This window comes from Mustela nigripes, chromosome 16 (assembly GCF_022355385.1).
Source record: "Mustela nigripes isolate SB6536 chromosome 16, MUSNIG.SB6536, whole genome shotgun sequence".
NCBI classification, from domain to species: Eukaryota; Metazoa; Chordata; class Mammalia; order Carnivora; family Mustelidae; genus Mustela; species Mustela nigripes.
Genome location: NC_081572.1, coordinates 25,689,355 through 25,700,902, shown reverse-complemented (window position 1 = coordinate 25,700,902; position 11,548 = coordinate 25,689,355). Strand labels below are relative to the sequence as shown.

The window sequence follows — 11,548 nt, the reverse complement described above, 5'->3', positions numbered from 1 at the left end:
GCCCGATCCTTGTGCCCTCCTCCTGAACAATCCCACAAGCTCTTCTGCATGAGTCAGGTAAACCAGCAAAGGCCCTGCTCTGCCCAGGGTGTAAGGGCTCTGACCTGGGCCCCCACCCCCGCCCTGTCCCAGGGGAGAAGGCAGTGCCTTATTTGGGAATGGCTTTTGTAGAGAAGACACTTGACCCCATGGGCCGCTGAGGCCGGCTGAGGGAGAAGCAGGTGCCCACTGAAGTGAGCGGCAGGGAGGCCTTGCCAGCTCCTGGACTCAGCTCCACACCACCGTCCAAGGTCTTCTTGGCCATCCCCCTGCCTCTGCCCAGGGCTCCCCAGACACAAATCCTCACCAGTCCTCCTCCCCGCCTGGGGTCCTCCTGCTAAGTCCGAGGACTGCTTTGAAGGAGCATTTTTGCCTCCCGTCCTCTCTCCTGTCTCTGCCCTCCAAATGCCAGTGAAAGGGGTGGGCAGGTGGATCTCAGGGAGACTAACGGAGACCAGGGCTTGAGAGGAGAAATTGCACCCGGCTTCTAACACAATCCACTTGCTGGGCGGGCGGTCTTCTCCTTCCAGGGCCTGCTTTTCCTTTGTTGAAGGGGTAGGTAAGTGAGCACTGGACTGTTCTAGAAACTCTGCCCCAGTCAAGGTAAGGCAGAGACACCAAGATCATTTCAGAAAATGCTCCTGGTCGGAATATACACCTACCCTACCTCTGCCCACCAGCGGGATGTCCCAGGCCAGGAAAAGGTCCTTTTTTTTTTTTTTTAAGATTTTATTTATTTATTTGACAGAGATCACAGGTAGGCAGAGAGGCAGGCAGAGAGAGAGAGGGAAGCAGGCTCCCTGCTGAGCAGAAAGCCAGATTCGGGTCTCGATCCCAGGACCCTGAGATCATGACCTGAAGGCAAAGGCTTAATAACCACTGAGCCGCGCAGGCGCCCCGAGAGGGTCCTGTTTGAACAGAGCAGGAGTGAGGCCCAGTCCTGGATCCTGGACAAGCATCACTTTCCTTAGCTCTCAAGGCAGTTGTGAGGCAGGGACAATGACTCTTGGACCAGGGCTGCTCACCAAGGTACAGTCAACCCCGGCGGCAGGTAACTCTGCTGTGTGGCCGGGGCCGTGCTGTGGGGTATTTAGCAGCGTCCGTGATCTCTACCCACCAGATGCCAGTAGCTCAGGCACACACCCCCGTTGCGACAACCAGAAATGGCTCCTGGCGTTGCCAAATGTCTCAGGAGCAGAGCCAGCCCCCCTGGAGAGCAACTGTCTGACACGGTACGTGGGTCCAGACAGGCCCACGTTTGAATCTGGATGCTCTGCTTTTCCTGCAGCCTCAGTCTCCTTTGAAAATCTCTCTATCGAGGCGCCTGGGTGGCTCAGTTGGTTAAGCGTCTGCCTTGGGCTCAGGTCATGGTCCGGGGTCCCGGGATGGAGTCCCGCCTCGGGCTCCCCACTCAGCAGGGAGCCTGTTCGTCCTCTGTCAGCAGCTCCTCCCGCTGGTGTTCTCTCTCTGGTGCTCAAGTAAATAAATAGAGGTGGGGTGAGTGTGAGCTGGGAGAGGGACCTGAGGGCTGCGCAGTTGCAGGGGGAGGTACCAGCTGGGTGGCCCCGCCCCTGCATGGCTGGCTGCCCAGAGGCGGGCAGGCGGCTGTGCCAGGCCAGTGTGCGTGGCCTCACTCACCACCTTGCAGATGGGTCACCCTGAGTCACAGCCACTGGATGTGACCCGGAGTTGTCTCATTCCAGAAAGTGTCTGCTGTGGCCGAATGACCATGACACTTACCCAGGTAGACTGGCCCCAAAGGCCCTCGGATGGAACCAATGCCTTCAGGAAGTGGCCTTTGGTTCTGGGTTCTAGAATGTGATGATGGAGGCCATGGTAGAGAAGCTTCTAGACTCCAGGAACTTCCACTCTCCCTGCTCTGTAGCATGCTGTAAAGACACCTGGAATGCAACACCCAACGGTAGCTCACATTCCAGCTCTCTGGCCTTGGTTTTCTGAACAGAGGCCTGGGACTGAAGGAGGGCCTGTGATCATTGACATGCATTGAGCATGTCCTATATGACAGGGTCTTTGTGTCCCTCCTGTCACAGAATTCATGCAATGCTCCATGAAGTAGGTGCTTTGATTACTATCCTTGTTACAGCTGAGGAAGCTGAGCTCAGAGAAGTTAAGTAACTTGTGCAAGGTCACACAGCGAGTAAGTAGAGGGGGCTGGGCGCAGACCCAGGTCTGACCCAGCCGCATGGTTGAGGGCAGCAGTTGCATAGGTGAGAGCCCTGCTGACTGGGTAGTGGCAGTGAGTATCAAGGATGGGAAGAGTGACGGCAGAGTGAGGAGGGGCGGGACCTGGCGCCCAGTCCAGTGTAGGCAGGAGTGGAAGATGACTCGCAGGTTTGGAGCCCCAGGGACTGGGAGGGTGGCAGTGCTCTTAATAGACACAGGGAAGTCAGGAGGAGGGGCCGGTTTAGGGCTAGATGATAGTGCATTCTTAGAAGCTGATTTGCTAACAGTGGGACGTTTAGGGTGAGATCCAATACAATGAGGAAAATTCAGCACATACAAAAATACCACCAAACACCAGCAACCCCCTTACCAAAACTGAACCACCAGAGTCCCCAGCCCTGTGCTGAGGCTGCCGAGCCTGGGTCTGCGGTAGCCTTGTCCGAGGTCCAAGTTCAAGTCCCACACTGACCGCTGGGGGTCACCCCTGGCGCACAGAGCACGGTGCTGCTGGGGCGGGCCTGTAATAGGGTCCACCTAGGGGAACATCGCAGGCTGCCCCTGGCCAGGAAGGCAGAGGTTTCCTCTTGTTTTAGGGGTGAGGGGGGGGCCCACAAGACACTGAGCTACTCCTCCTCCCCAGGCTCCCACACATGTGGCAACACCATTTCACCGGAATTTCTGTTAACACTACCCCCACCCCGCCCCCACCCCCAGCAAGTTCCGCTGACCTTAGAACCATAGGAGGGGAAGCAACGGAGCCCCCTTCCCCGAGCAAGCCTCAAGTGCCAGCTCTCAGGGTCCAGTCCCGAGGAACACCTTGTCCAGAGCGCTGGGGGCCAGCGACCTCAGGCAGCGGAGCCCATCGGGAGCAGGAGCCCAGCTGTTCCCAATCACATAGCTCCCCTGACATTTGCGTCAGCAGCTCTGCCCTTTGACCTTTAATTCCCGGGAGTGGAGGGTGGAGGCAGCTTTGGTGATCAGGACTAATTATTTGCAATTCGATTCAACCAGCAGTTTATTGGGGTTTGGCCTGGCTGCCTACCTTCCAGACGGCCTCCCACACCCCCAGGTTTACAGCCTTGGCCTCCTTGGGAAGCTGGGAAGAACAGAAGGCCGAGCCAGTCCACCTGGGAGCCACCCGGGGTTCTTCTGGACTCCCCCCTCCTGGGAGCAGCCTGTGGGCAGTGACGCTTATAAAAGTGCTTTGAGACCACCACCACCACCCCCCCACGATAGAGTAGGTGTCCCATGCGCATAGCCAGCTCGGCTAGGTGTCCCCTTGGGCCAGCCTCCAGCTCCAGTCCGGGCTTGTTGGGACACGTCCCAGGGTGGGTTGGCCAGGCCAGGAGGCGCTGGCCTTGCAGCTGTCCTGTTAGTGGGTGCAGGGCTAGGAAGGGAAGGGAGCGGGGCTCCCCAGGTCCCGGGGCTACTGCGGTGTCCAGTATCCCTCTATATTTGTCCTCTTGGAGGGGCAGGCGGCCAACTGGACCCATGACGTCTTCTCCCGGGGCCTGGGCTATTTTGGAGTCAGCCTTGGGGGGATGGGGAGGAGGGTGGGGTGGGTTTAAGGGAACATTTCCTCCTGGCTCCAGGTCAGAGAAGAGGTAGAGGTTGTGTGGCATGGAGAACCGGCCCTGAGACCTTTCTCAGAATTCCCTGTGCAGCTACGGAGATGGTCCTGGGCTCAGCTTCCTGGGGTTGCCTGGGCTCTGGGGCCTCCCGAGGGCTGTCTGGGCAGAAACCCCAGCCTCTTCTCCCCGTGGCTTTTTCCAGCTGTTCAGACATCATCCCTCAATTAAGAAACAACTTTCTCCATGCTAGGTCTCACCTAGGACCAGAGCTAGGTCGGTGGCTCCCATCTGTCCTGTTTCTCAGGGCACCAACATTTCCAGAAAAAAAAACTTAGGACCAGACGTGGTCACCAGGTCCATATGTTGCTGAGTTAAGGACACTAAAAGGAAGTGTCAGAGGAAAGGTCTTTTTGAACACGCACACGCGTGTGCTCACACCATTGAACACAGTACAAGTGAAAGGGCCGCATTTCACATCGTGGGTCTCCCTCTGTGAAAACCTCACTGCATTGTCCTTGTCTTTCTCACTTTGCCACGGGCAGATGAGAACATGACAACCCTGTCGATGGGTTCATATTCCAAGAAGGACGGGTCCCTGGCAGTCCCTGCCTGGGCCCAAGGCCTGGGGCAGCAGAGGACCCCCCCATACCCTCTCCCACTCTCTCGTGGAGCAGCAACCCCCAGCCCCAGTATTTGCAGGCGGGGAGGCTGGGGAGCAGTGTGGTCACTGTGCCAGTTTCTGGAGCAGCAGGGCCCTGGAGACGTCAGCCCACTGTCGCCGCGCTGCTTTGAACCGGACCTGGACAGGGGCTCAGAGCCCACGTCCTGGCCTGTGATCTGAGACTAGTCGCTGAAGCTCCCCCTCGAGCTTCCATTTCTTGTTCTGTAAAATGGGTATATTGGCTCCTCATCACAAGGCCAGTGGGATGAAGTGAGAGAGTGTGAAAGTATTTTGTGGCCTATAAAGCTTGGGCAGGGGCGGTTATTATTATACGAGAAACTAGTAAATGGCTGAAGAAAGAGCACCCCGAGAGCTGATCTCAGCTTCTGGGTGCAAAGACAGTACTCGCATCCACACCCAGGTCTGTGATCTTGGGGCCCCTCCAGCCCCACAAAGGAGCCAAGCAAGCCTGATCCTTGTGAGTCAAGGCAGCCTGGACTGCCTGACGTAGGGCCTGGCCTCTGGCCTGTGCTCAAAGGGGCTGCCCTTTGTAAAGGCTTCTGTTTACTTGTGGTGGCCCCCGCATGGTTACAGATGTCCGTCACCCCCTAAATTGGAGAGAAGTACGTGGAGGGCCTCCCCAGGAAGGAGGCCCTTTGGGGAGGGCTAGGGAGCATTGGGACTGAGGACTTGGAGAAAGCCCAACACCTAAGCTTCAAGGCATCCGAGTGTAGATCTAGTGGACGCCCCCTGGCCCACTGCCCGTTTCTGGGAGATGGAGCAGGAAACACACCAACCATGTCCCGGGCCAGCACGACCCCTCCCCTGAGCTGGGCGGCTTCAGACATGGCCCTTTGCCTCTGGAAGCCTGTGCCTTCATCTGCAAAATAGTGAGTCCCTAACTCATGGGGTTGTTGTAGGCTTACATGGGACTGTGTGAAGGGCGCTCACTCCTCAGGGGGCCCCTGCCCACCTTCCTGAGGCCCCAACAGAGCCACAGCCCCCACAGAGAGAGCCAAAGGGTCCCCAGGACTCACGAGCCCTGTGGCTGGGCTGCCACCTCTACCCCGTGTGGGTCCCGAGGCCCCGCCTCAAACGGAGGGGGGTGGCAACAGGTTTCCTCGGGAGGCCAGGCCCCAGCTCCCCACCCCCTTCCCCCAGCTGCTCAGCAGCCAGTGGTCATGAAGTCATTGCCACCTTCCCCAGCCTGCAACACCCCCCACCTCCACCCCCGTGCTGACATCCCATTTGGCAAAAAGGCTGGAAAAGCCGCTGACTCTTCTAGTCCTTGGGTTCACGGACTGGTCAGGGCCTGTCGGCCATAGGCCGACCATGTGGGCCGAGGGGGTTCACAGCCCCCTCCCCGAGCCAACCCCACAACACACGCACGCGTACGCATATACACACGCACACACACTCTCTCCTTATACATACCTGGACCTAGACCTGGTGCGATTCACACACCCCCAACACACACACTCCACACTTGCACACACACTATCCCCTTTCCGGTCCTGTATAAACTGTCCCCCCCCCACACACAGCAAGCTACACACCGCCACCCATGTCTGTGGTCTACACACACAAGGCGGCAAGCGGGTCCTGCACACACACGGCCACACACGTGTGCACCTCACACCGGCACTTCCTACCCAGCCCCGGGCTCTCCTGGCTTCACTCCCCTGCCACCCACCACAGGCCTGTGCCCTTTGGCTTCATTGCGCCAAGGGGGACACTCGCAGATGGAGCCACACTTGGTGAGCCGGACCCGAGGCAGCTGGAGCCCAGATGGCTCATCCCGGCTGAGCCCCTTCGTTCTTAGTTGTGGAAACTGTGGCCCAGAGAGGGCAAGGGGACGGTCAAGCCACACAGCCAAAGTTCCAAGTGTTTCCAAGCGTCTGAGAGCCTGGCGGAACAGGAAGGAAGCGTCCAGGCTCTCCCCTCCCTCACTACCACCCTCCTCAAGCCCCCTGACTCAGTTCCTCCCTGTGCTGGGCAGAAGCAGCCAAATGGCTTCCTTAGGGATGGCCGCCAAGACTGGGTGCTGTGTGAGACTCTCGTCCTCCGCCCCGGGTAAAGGTCACCGGAAGCTGCTCAGGGGAGGGCACCCACTATTGAGGCAAAACCGGCCTGGGCTTGCCGTGTTAGCCCTCGGGTGGGCTCTGTCGCCTGCAGGAAACATTCAGCTCCGGGCTACACGCACCCTCAGCCTGAGCTTCTTGCTTCCTGCCTCAGTCTCCCTCCTCAGGTCTCAAGCCCCTCAGCCGTGGTGTGACCTGTGTCTCTGGGGACTGCCTCTGTGCCCTAGATCATCAGCTCCACAAGGGTAAGGATTTCTGCCTGAAATCGGGTCTGGCACCTAGTAGGTGCTCAACAAAAATGTGTTGAAGGAACGAATGGGCCCCTCCCTCCCTCCTCCCCTCCCTCCCTGCCGCCAGCCTCCTACAATGGCTCCTCCTTGTCACCCTCAGGGGGCCTGGCATCTGGTGGCTTCCCATCAGCCAGGAGCTGGGCATAGGCCGTGGGTGGCCATGTCAGCTGGGACTGGTCACCTGCTCCCCTGAGCTTCAGCTGTCACGCGGGAATGAGGGGCCCGCTGCTGGGGGGGGGGGGGCATTTCCTCTGCTGTGATCCCAGGCACCACGTTGGGGGAGGGGGGGCCAGTCTCCAGGGCCACCTCTGGCCCCTGGCTTTGAAGAGCAAACCCAGGCTGGGGAGCCACCCGGAACAGACCACCAGCGTCTTCAACCTGGGAAGTCATGGAACCCAAGTAGCTCTGAGTCTTTCTTGGTGCCTTTTCCCCCAGAAGCACCCACCTGTCCCGACTCACACATGGCAGGTCCGCCTGAGGGAACCACAGGGCACGGACTGTGGTCCACATTCTGCTTCCTGCAGGGCCCTTCGGGGAGGCCAGGCCCTGGGAGGGCGCACGGGGGTGTTGGGTCCCAGTGGGCGGCAGGAGATGCTAATCGCTGCGGATTGCTAGCCGCAGCTGAAGGTCAGGAGGTAAGGCAACCCGTGGTTATAAATAACCAAGCCTGGCCCAGCCCCAGAGGGCAGCGCTGGACCTTTGCCCCTGCCCCCGACTGCGACATCCCGAACCCCCGAAAGGCCCAGCCTGCAATATGACCTTTGGGGGTGAGGCGCAAGGTCAGACAGGGGCCACCCTGGGCTTCCCTTGCCCATGAGAGGAGGAAGGTGGCCCTCCTCACCGGGTCTCTGCTGGGGGTGGGGCGGGAGCCACTGAAGCGGAGACAGCCCCACCCCAGGGACCCGAGGGTGCAGACAGCTTGTGGGATATAACCCAGGGACCTAGGCAGCCCTCAGCCCTGCGCTCTGACCTCCCACACCGAGTGTGCCCACGGCCCACAGCCCTGCCTCCCAGCTTGTGGTTTGTGGCTGCTGGGGGCTGGGGGCCCAGGAGGGAGAGACAGCAGGGTCTGCATGCCCAGACCTGTTTCTAGAGCTTCAAGTATAATGGCAGGATTTGCCTTGAGAATGGACCTGAGAGCTCCTGGCATTCTTTTTTTTTTTTTTTTTTTTTAAGATTTTATTTATTTATTTGACAGAGACAGTGAAGAGGGAATACAAACAGTGGGAGTGGGAGAGGGAGAAGCAGGCTTCCTGCTGAGCAGGGAGCCCGACATGGGGCTCGATCCCAGGACCCTGGGATCATGACCTGAGCCAAAGGCGGGGACTCTTAACGACTGACCCACCGGGGCGCCCGCTCCTGGCAATCCTGAGGCTCCGTGGAACCAGAACCCCAGCCTGGGGCTTTTGGACTCTCAGAAACTGGGGAGAAACTCTGGTGGCAGAGACGTCAGGGACAAGGACGCCACAGGGACTGTGGGCACCTGCCCACCACCTCCCTCTTGACAGAAAAGAGAGATGGGCTTTACCTGCTCCAGGACTCGTGTCTTTTTTTTTTCCCTTTAACTTTTTTTTTTTTTTAAGATTTAATTATTAATTTGAGAGAGAGCGCTCGTAAGTGTACGGCTGGATGAATTTGCAGAAGCTGAACATACCCATGGACCCAGCACCCAGAAGTCCCCTTGTGACACCCTCACTACCCCCAGAGAAACCTCTCTCCCGACCCCCAAACCCCTGGGCGACTTCGGCCTGCTTCTAAGCTGACCTTGGCTGGAGCCACGCACTGTGTGGCCTTCTGTGTCTGGCTTCTTCTGCTCAATACCAGGTTGGTGAGGTTTGCCCATATCTAGGGCATTCGTTCTCCTCACAGGTAGCCGGCCACCGAGTGACTTATCGTAACATTTTCACCCTGTGCTACTGGTGATGGACATCCAGGAACATTCCAGTTCCTGGCTGTCATGAATAACGTCACTGAATATTTGCATTCCTGTCTTCTGGGCGTCTCCAGGCTCATCTCTGTTGGGCCTGTCCTCACGAGGGGCCCAGGACCTGCCTCTATCTGTTCACCTTTGGAAAATACAGGAAGAGTTACTTTTTAATCAGTGTTTTAATAAAAGAATGATTTTGCAAGGAAAGGATTTTTTTTTTTTTTTCCACTTTAAAAAATGAGGAAGGAGGGATGCTTGGGTGGCTCAGTCGGTTAAGTGTCTGTGTTTGGCTCGGTCGTGATCCCAGCGTCCTGGGATGAGTCCCACAGCAGGCTCCTTGCTCCGCAGAGAGCCTGCTTCTCCCTCTGCCTCTGCCTGCCACTCTGCCTGCCGGTACTCTATCTCTCTGACAAATAAATAAATAAAATCTTTTTAAAAAAATAAATAAAATAAAACAAAAAATGAGGAAGGTACACAATTTTTTATTTAATTAAATTTAATTAATTAATTTAAGATTATTTATTTATTTATTTGACACAGAGAGAGAGAGATCACAAGCAGGCGGAGAGGCAGGCAGAGAGAGAAGGGGAAGCAGGCTTCTCGCTAGGCAGAGAGCCTGATGCAGGGCTTGATCCCAGGACCCTGACTGAGATCGTGACCTGAGCCGAAGGCAGAGGCTTAACTCACTGAGCTACCCAGGCGCCCGCAATTTTTAAAAAAAAATAGGAAAATACTGACATGTAGAGACCATGTCAGACCCTGGAGGAGAGCGACCCAGGTCTTCCCTCATGGAGCATACGGCGGGGGGTCCGGTCAGCAGTGGAGCCAAGGGACAGACCAGGGGACATCAGCCCCTCCTCGGCTTCCGCTGGCCACATCCCACCCACAAGTTTCCCGAGAAACCTCCAGCCCCGCGGCCAGGCTGCACCCCCAGAACGCCAACATGGGAAGCGAGTGACCATACACAGTTAGTTGTGACCACACAAGAGCGGAGGACTTGCGTGGTATTCGATGACAGGAAGGTGGCAGGTGCCGGGGCTGAGGAAAGGAAAAGAGGGGAAGGAGGCAGGAGAGGCGAAGGGGCCAGAGGCAGACACGCTGGACCTTGGTCTTTATCCTGAGGACCAGAGGAGGGATTTAAGCAGGGAGGGAGCAGGTCAGGTGTACTCGTTAGCAACACTGCTCTGGAACCCTGTGAAAACTGGATTGTGGTGACACAAGAGAGAGCACCGGGGACCTGCTGAGGCCCTGAGCTAATGAGCAAGGGGATAGTGGGACAGGAGATGAGGGGGATAAGGAAATATTTCGGGGCTGTCCCAGAAGGATCTGGGGCCTGGGAGGCTCTGGAGCATGGGCCAAGAAGCAAGCATGAGGAAAGGGTGAGGTTCAGCCCTACAGGAAGGCACGGTGGCAGCGCAGCTCTGCAGGTGGTGGAATTGGCTCTGGGGAGGTTTTGGTGAGTTTCTCCACGTTTAGCAGTCTCCACAGAGCTCTGAGAACTTCTGAGAGCTAGGTCGGTTATCCCTGAAGAGGCAGGCAGGCCTGGGCCATCTCTAGAAGGGGAGAAGGGGTTATTCATTTATTCAACAAAATATTTACCTGTGTGGGGGTTGTTCCAGGTCCTGGGGATACATTGCTGGGCACAACAATTGTAGTGAGGAAGACGTCAATAAATATATAGATAAGGTGGTGATAAGTCTTGAGAAAAACTAAGTTGGGTGTAAGGGATAGGGAGCGACAATGGTGGAAGGGAATCTATTTCAGTTAAGGTGATAAGGGAAGGCCTCTGAGGAGGTGACATCTGAGCTGACACCTGAAGAAAGCGAAGGAATAAGGCACTTGGATGGTTGGGGGAAGTGGTCCAGGTAGAGGGCACAGCAAGTGCAAAGGCCCTGAGGCAGCAACACTTAGTGTGTCAGAAGAACAATAAGAAGGCCAGTGTGGACTGGAGTTAGGACAGGAAGTTGGAGGGAAGGCTGAGCAGGGCCAAGGGGAGGCCTTTCTACTCTGCGGTTGAGGGGAGAGCCTGTGAGGGTTTGTGGTAGGATGGCCTGATCTTGTTTTGTTTCAAAAGGATCACTCTGGCTGCTCTGAAAATATACCGTAGGGCATGGGGGAGGCACATGCAGAGGTTCAAGTCAGAGAATGTGGTGGCCTGACTAGGGCTGGCAGCTCTCACCAATCGATCAGAAAATGCTGTCACTATGCCTGGGAATCACCCTTTGCCCGCCCTGTTGCTGTGACCTGATCTGAGCCAACATTATCACTGCTGGGATACTTGTAATGGCATCTGGTCTCACCCCCTTCATGCTATTCCCAGTACAGTAGCCAGTGATTTTTATTAAAAAGTAAGTTAGATTATGTCACATTCCTACCTTCACCCTGGTGAATCTGGGGAAAAGCCACAGTCTTTTCTGATTGTCCCATCTGCACCCAAACATCATCTCCTGTGCCTCTCATTGGGTTCTAGCCACACTGACTTTCTGTTCTTTGTGTATACAGTGTACATGCCTACCTCAGGGCCTTTGCACTTGTGGTTCCTCTGCTTGGAATGTAGAGGAATCCCTCCCCTCAATGTCTCCATGATTTGCTCCTCACCTTCTTCAGGTTTCACTTATATATTACCTTCTTGGAGCAGCTTTTACTAACTACCAAATTAAAAATTACAGAACATACCGAGGGCCCAGATCTTACTTTCTCATATTCTCCAGTAAAAGGAACCAGGGACTCTTGAGAAATGGCTGATTCTAGGACTGAAGGTGGAGATACACAAGATGAGCCCAAAGCATCTTGTA

At 56.4% G+C, this 11,548-nt stretch overlaps 1 long non-coding RNA gene across 1 annotated transcript; it reads right to left on the bottom strand.

Annotated features, from left to right (window-relative positions):
• Nucleotides 1-530: 530 nt before the first annotated feature.
• On the bottom strand, nt 531-7,899 carry LOC132003767 (uncharacterized). The gene is made up of 3 exons (XR_009400305.1): nt 7,272-7,899; nt 1,780-1,940; nt 531-1,512 (listed from the first exon to the last, which is right to left on the bottom strand). It is a non-coding gene; the product is annotated as an uncharacterized LOC132003767 (long non-coding RNA).
• Between the last annotated feature and the right edge of the window lie 3,649 nt (nt 7,900-11,548).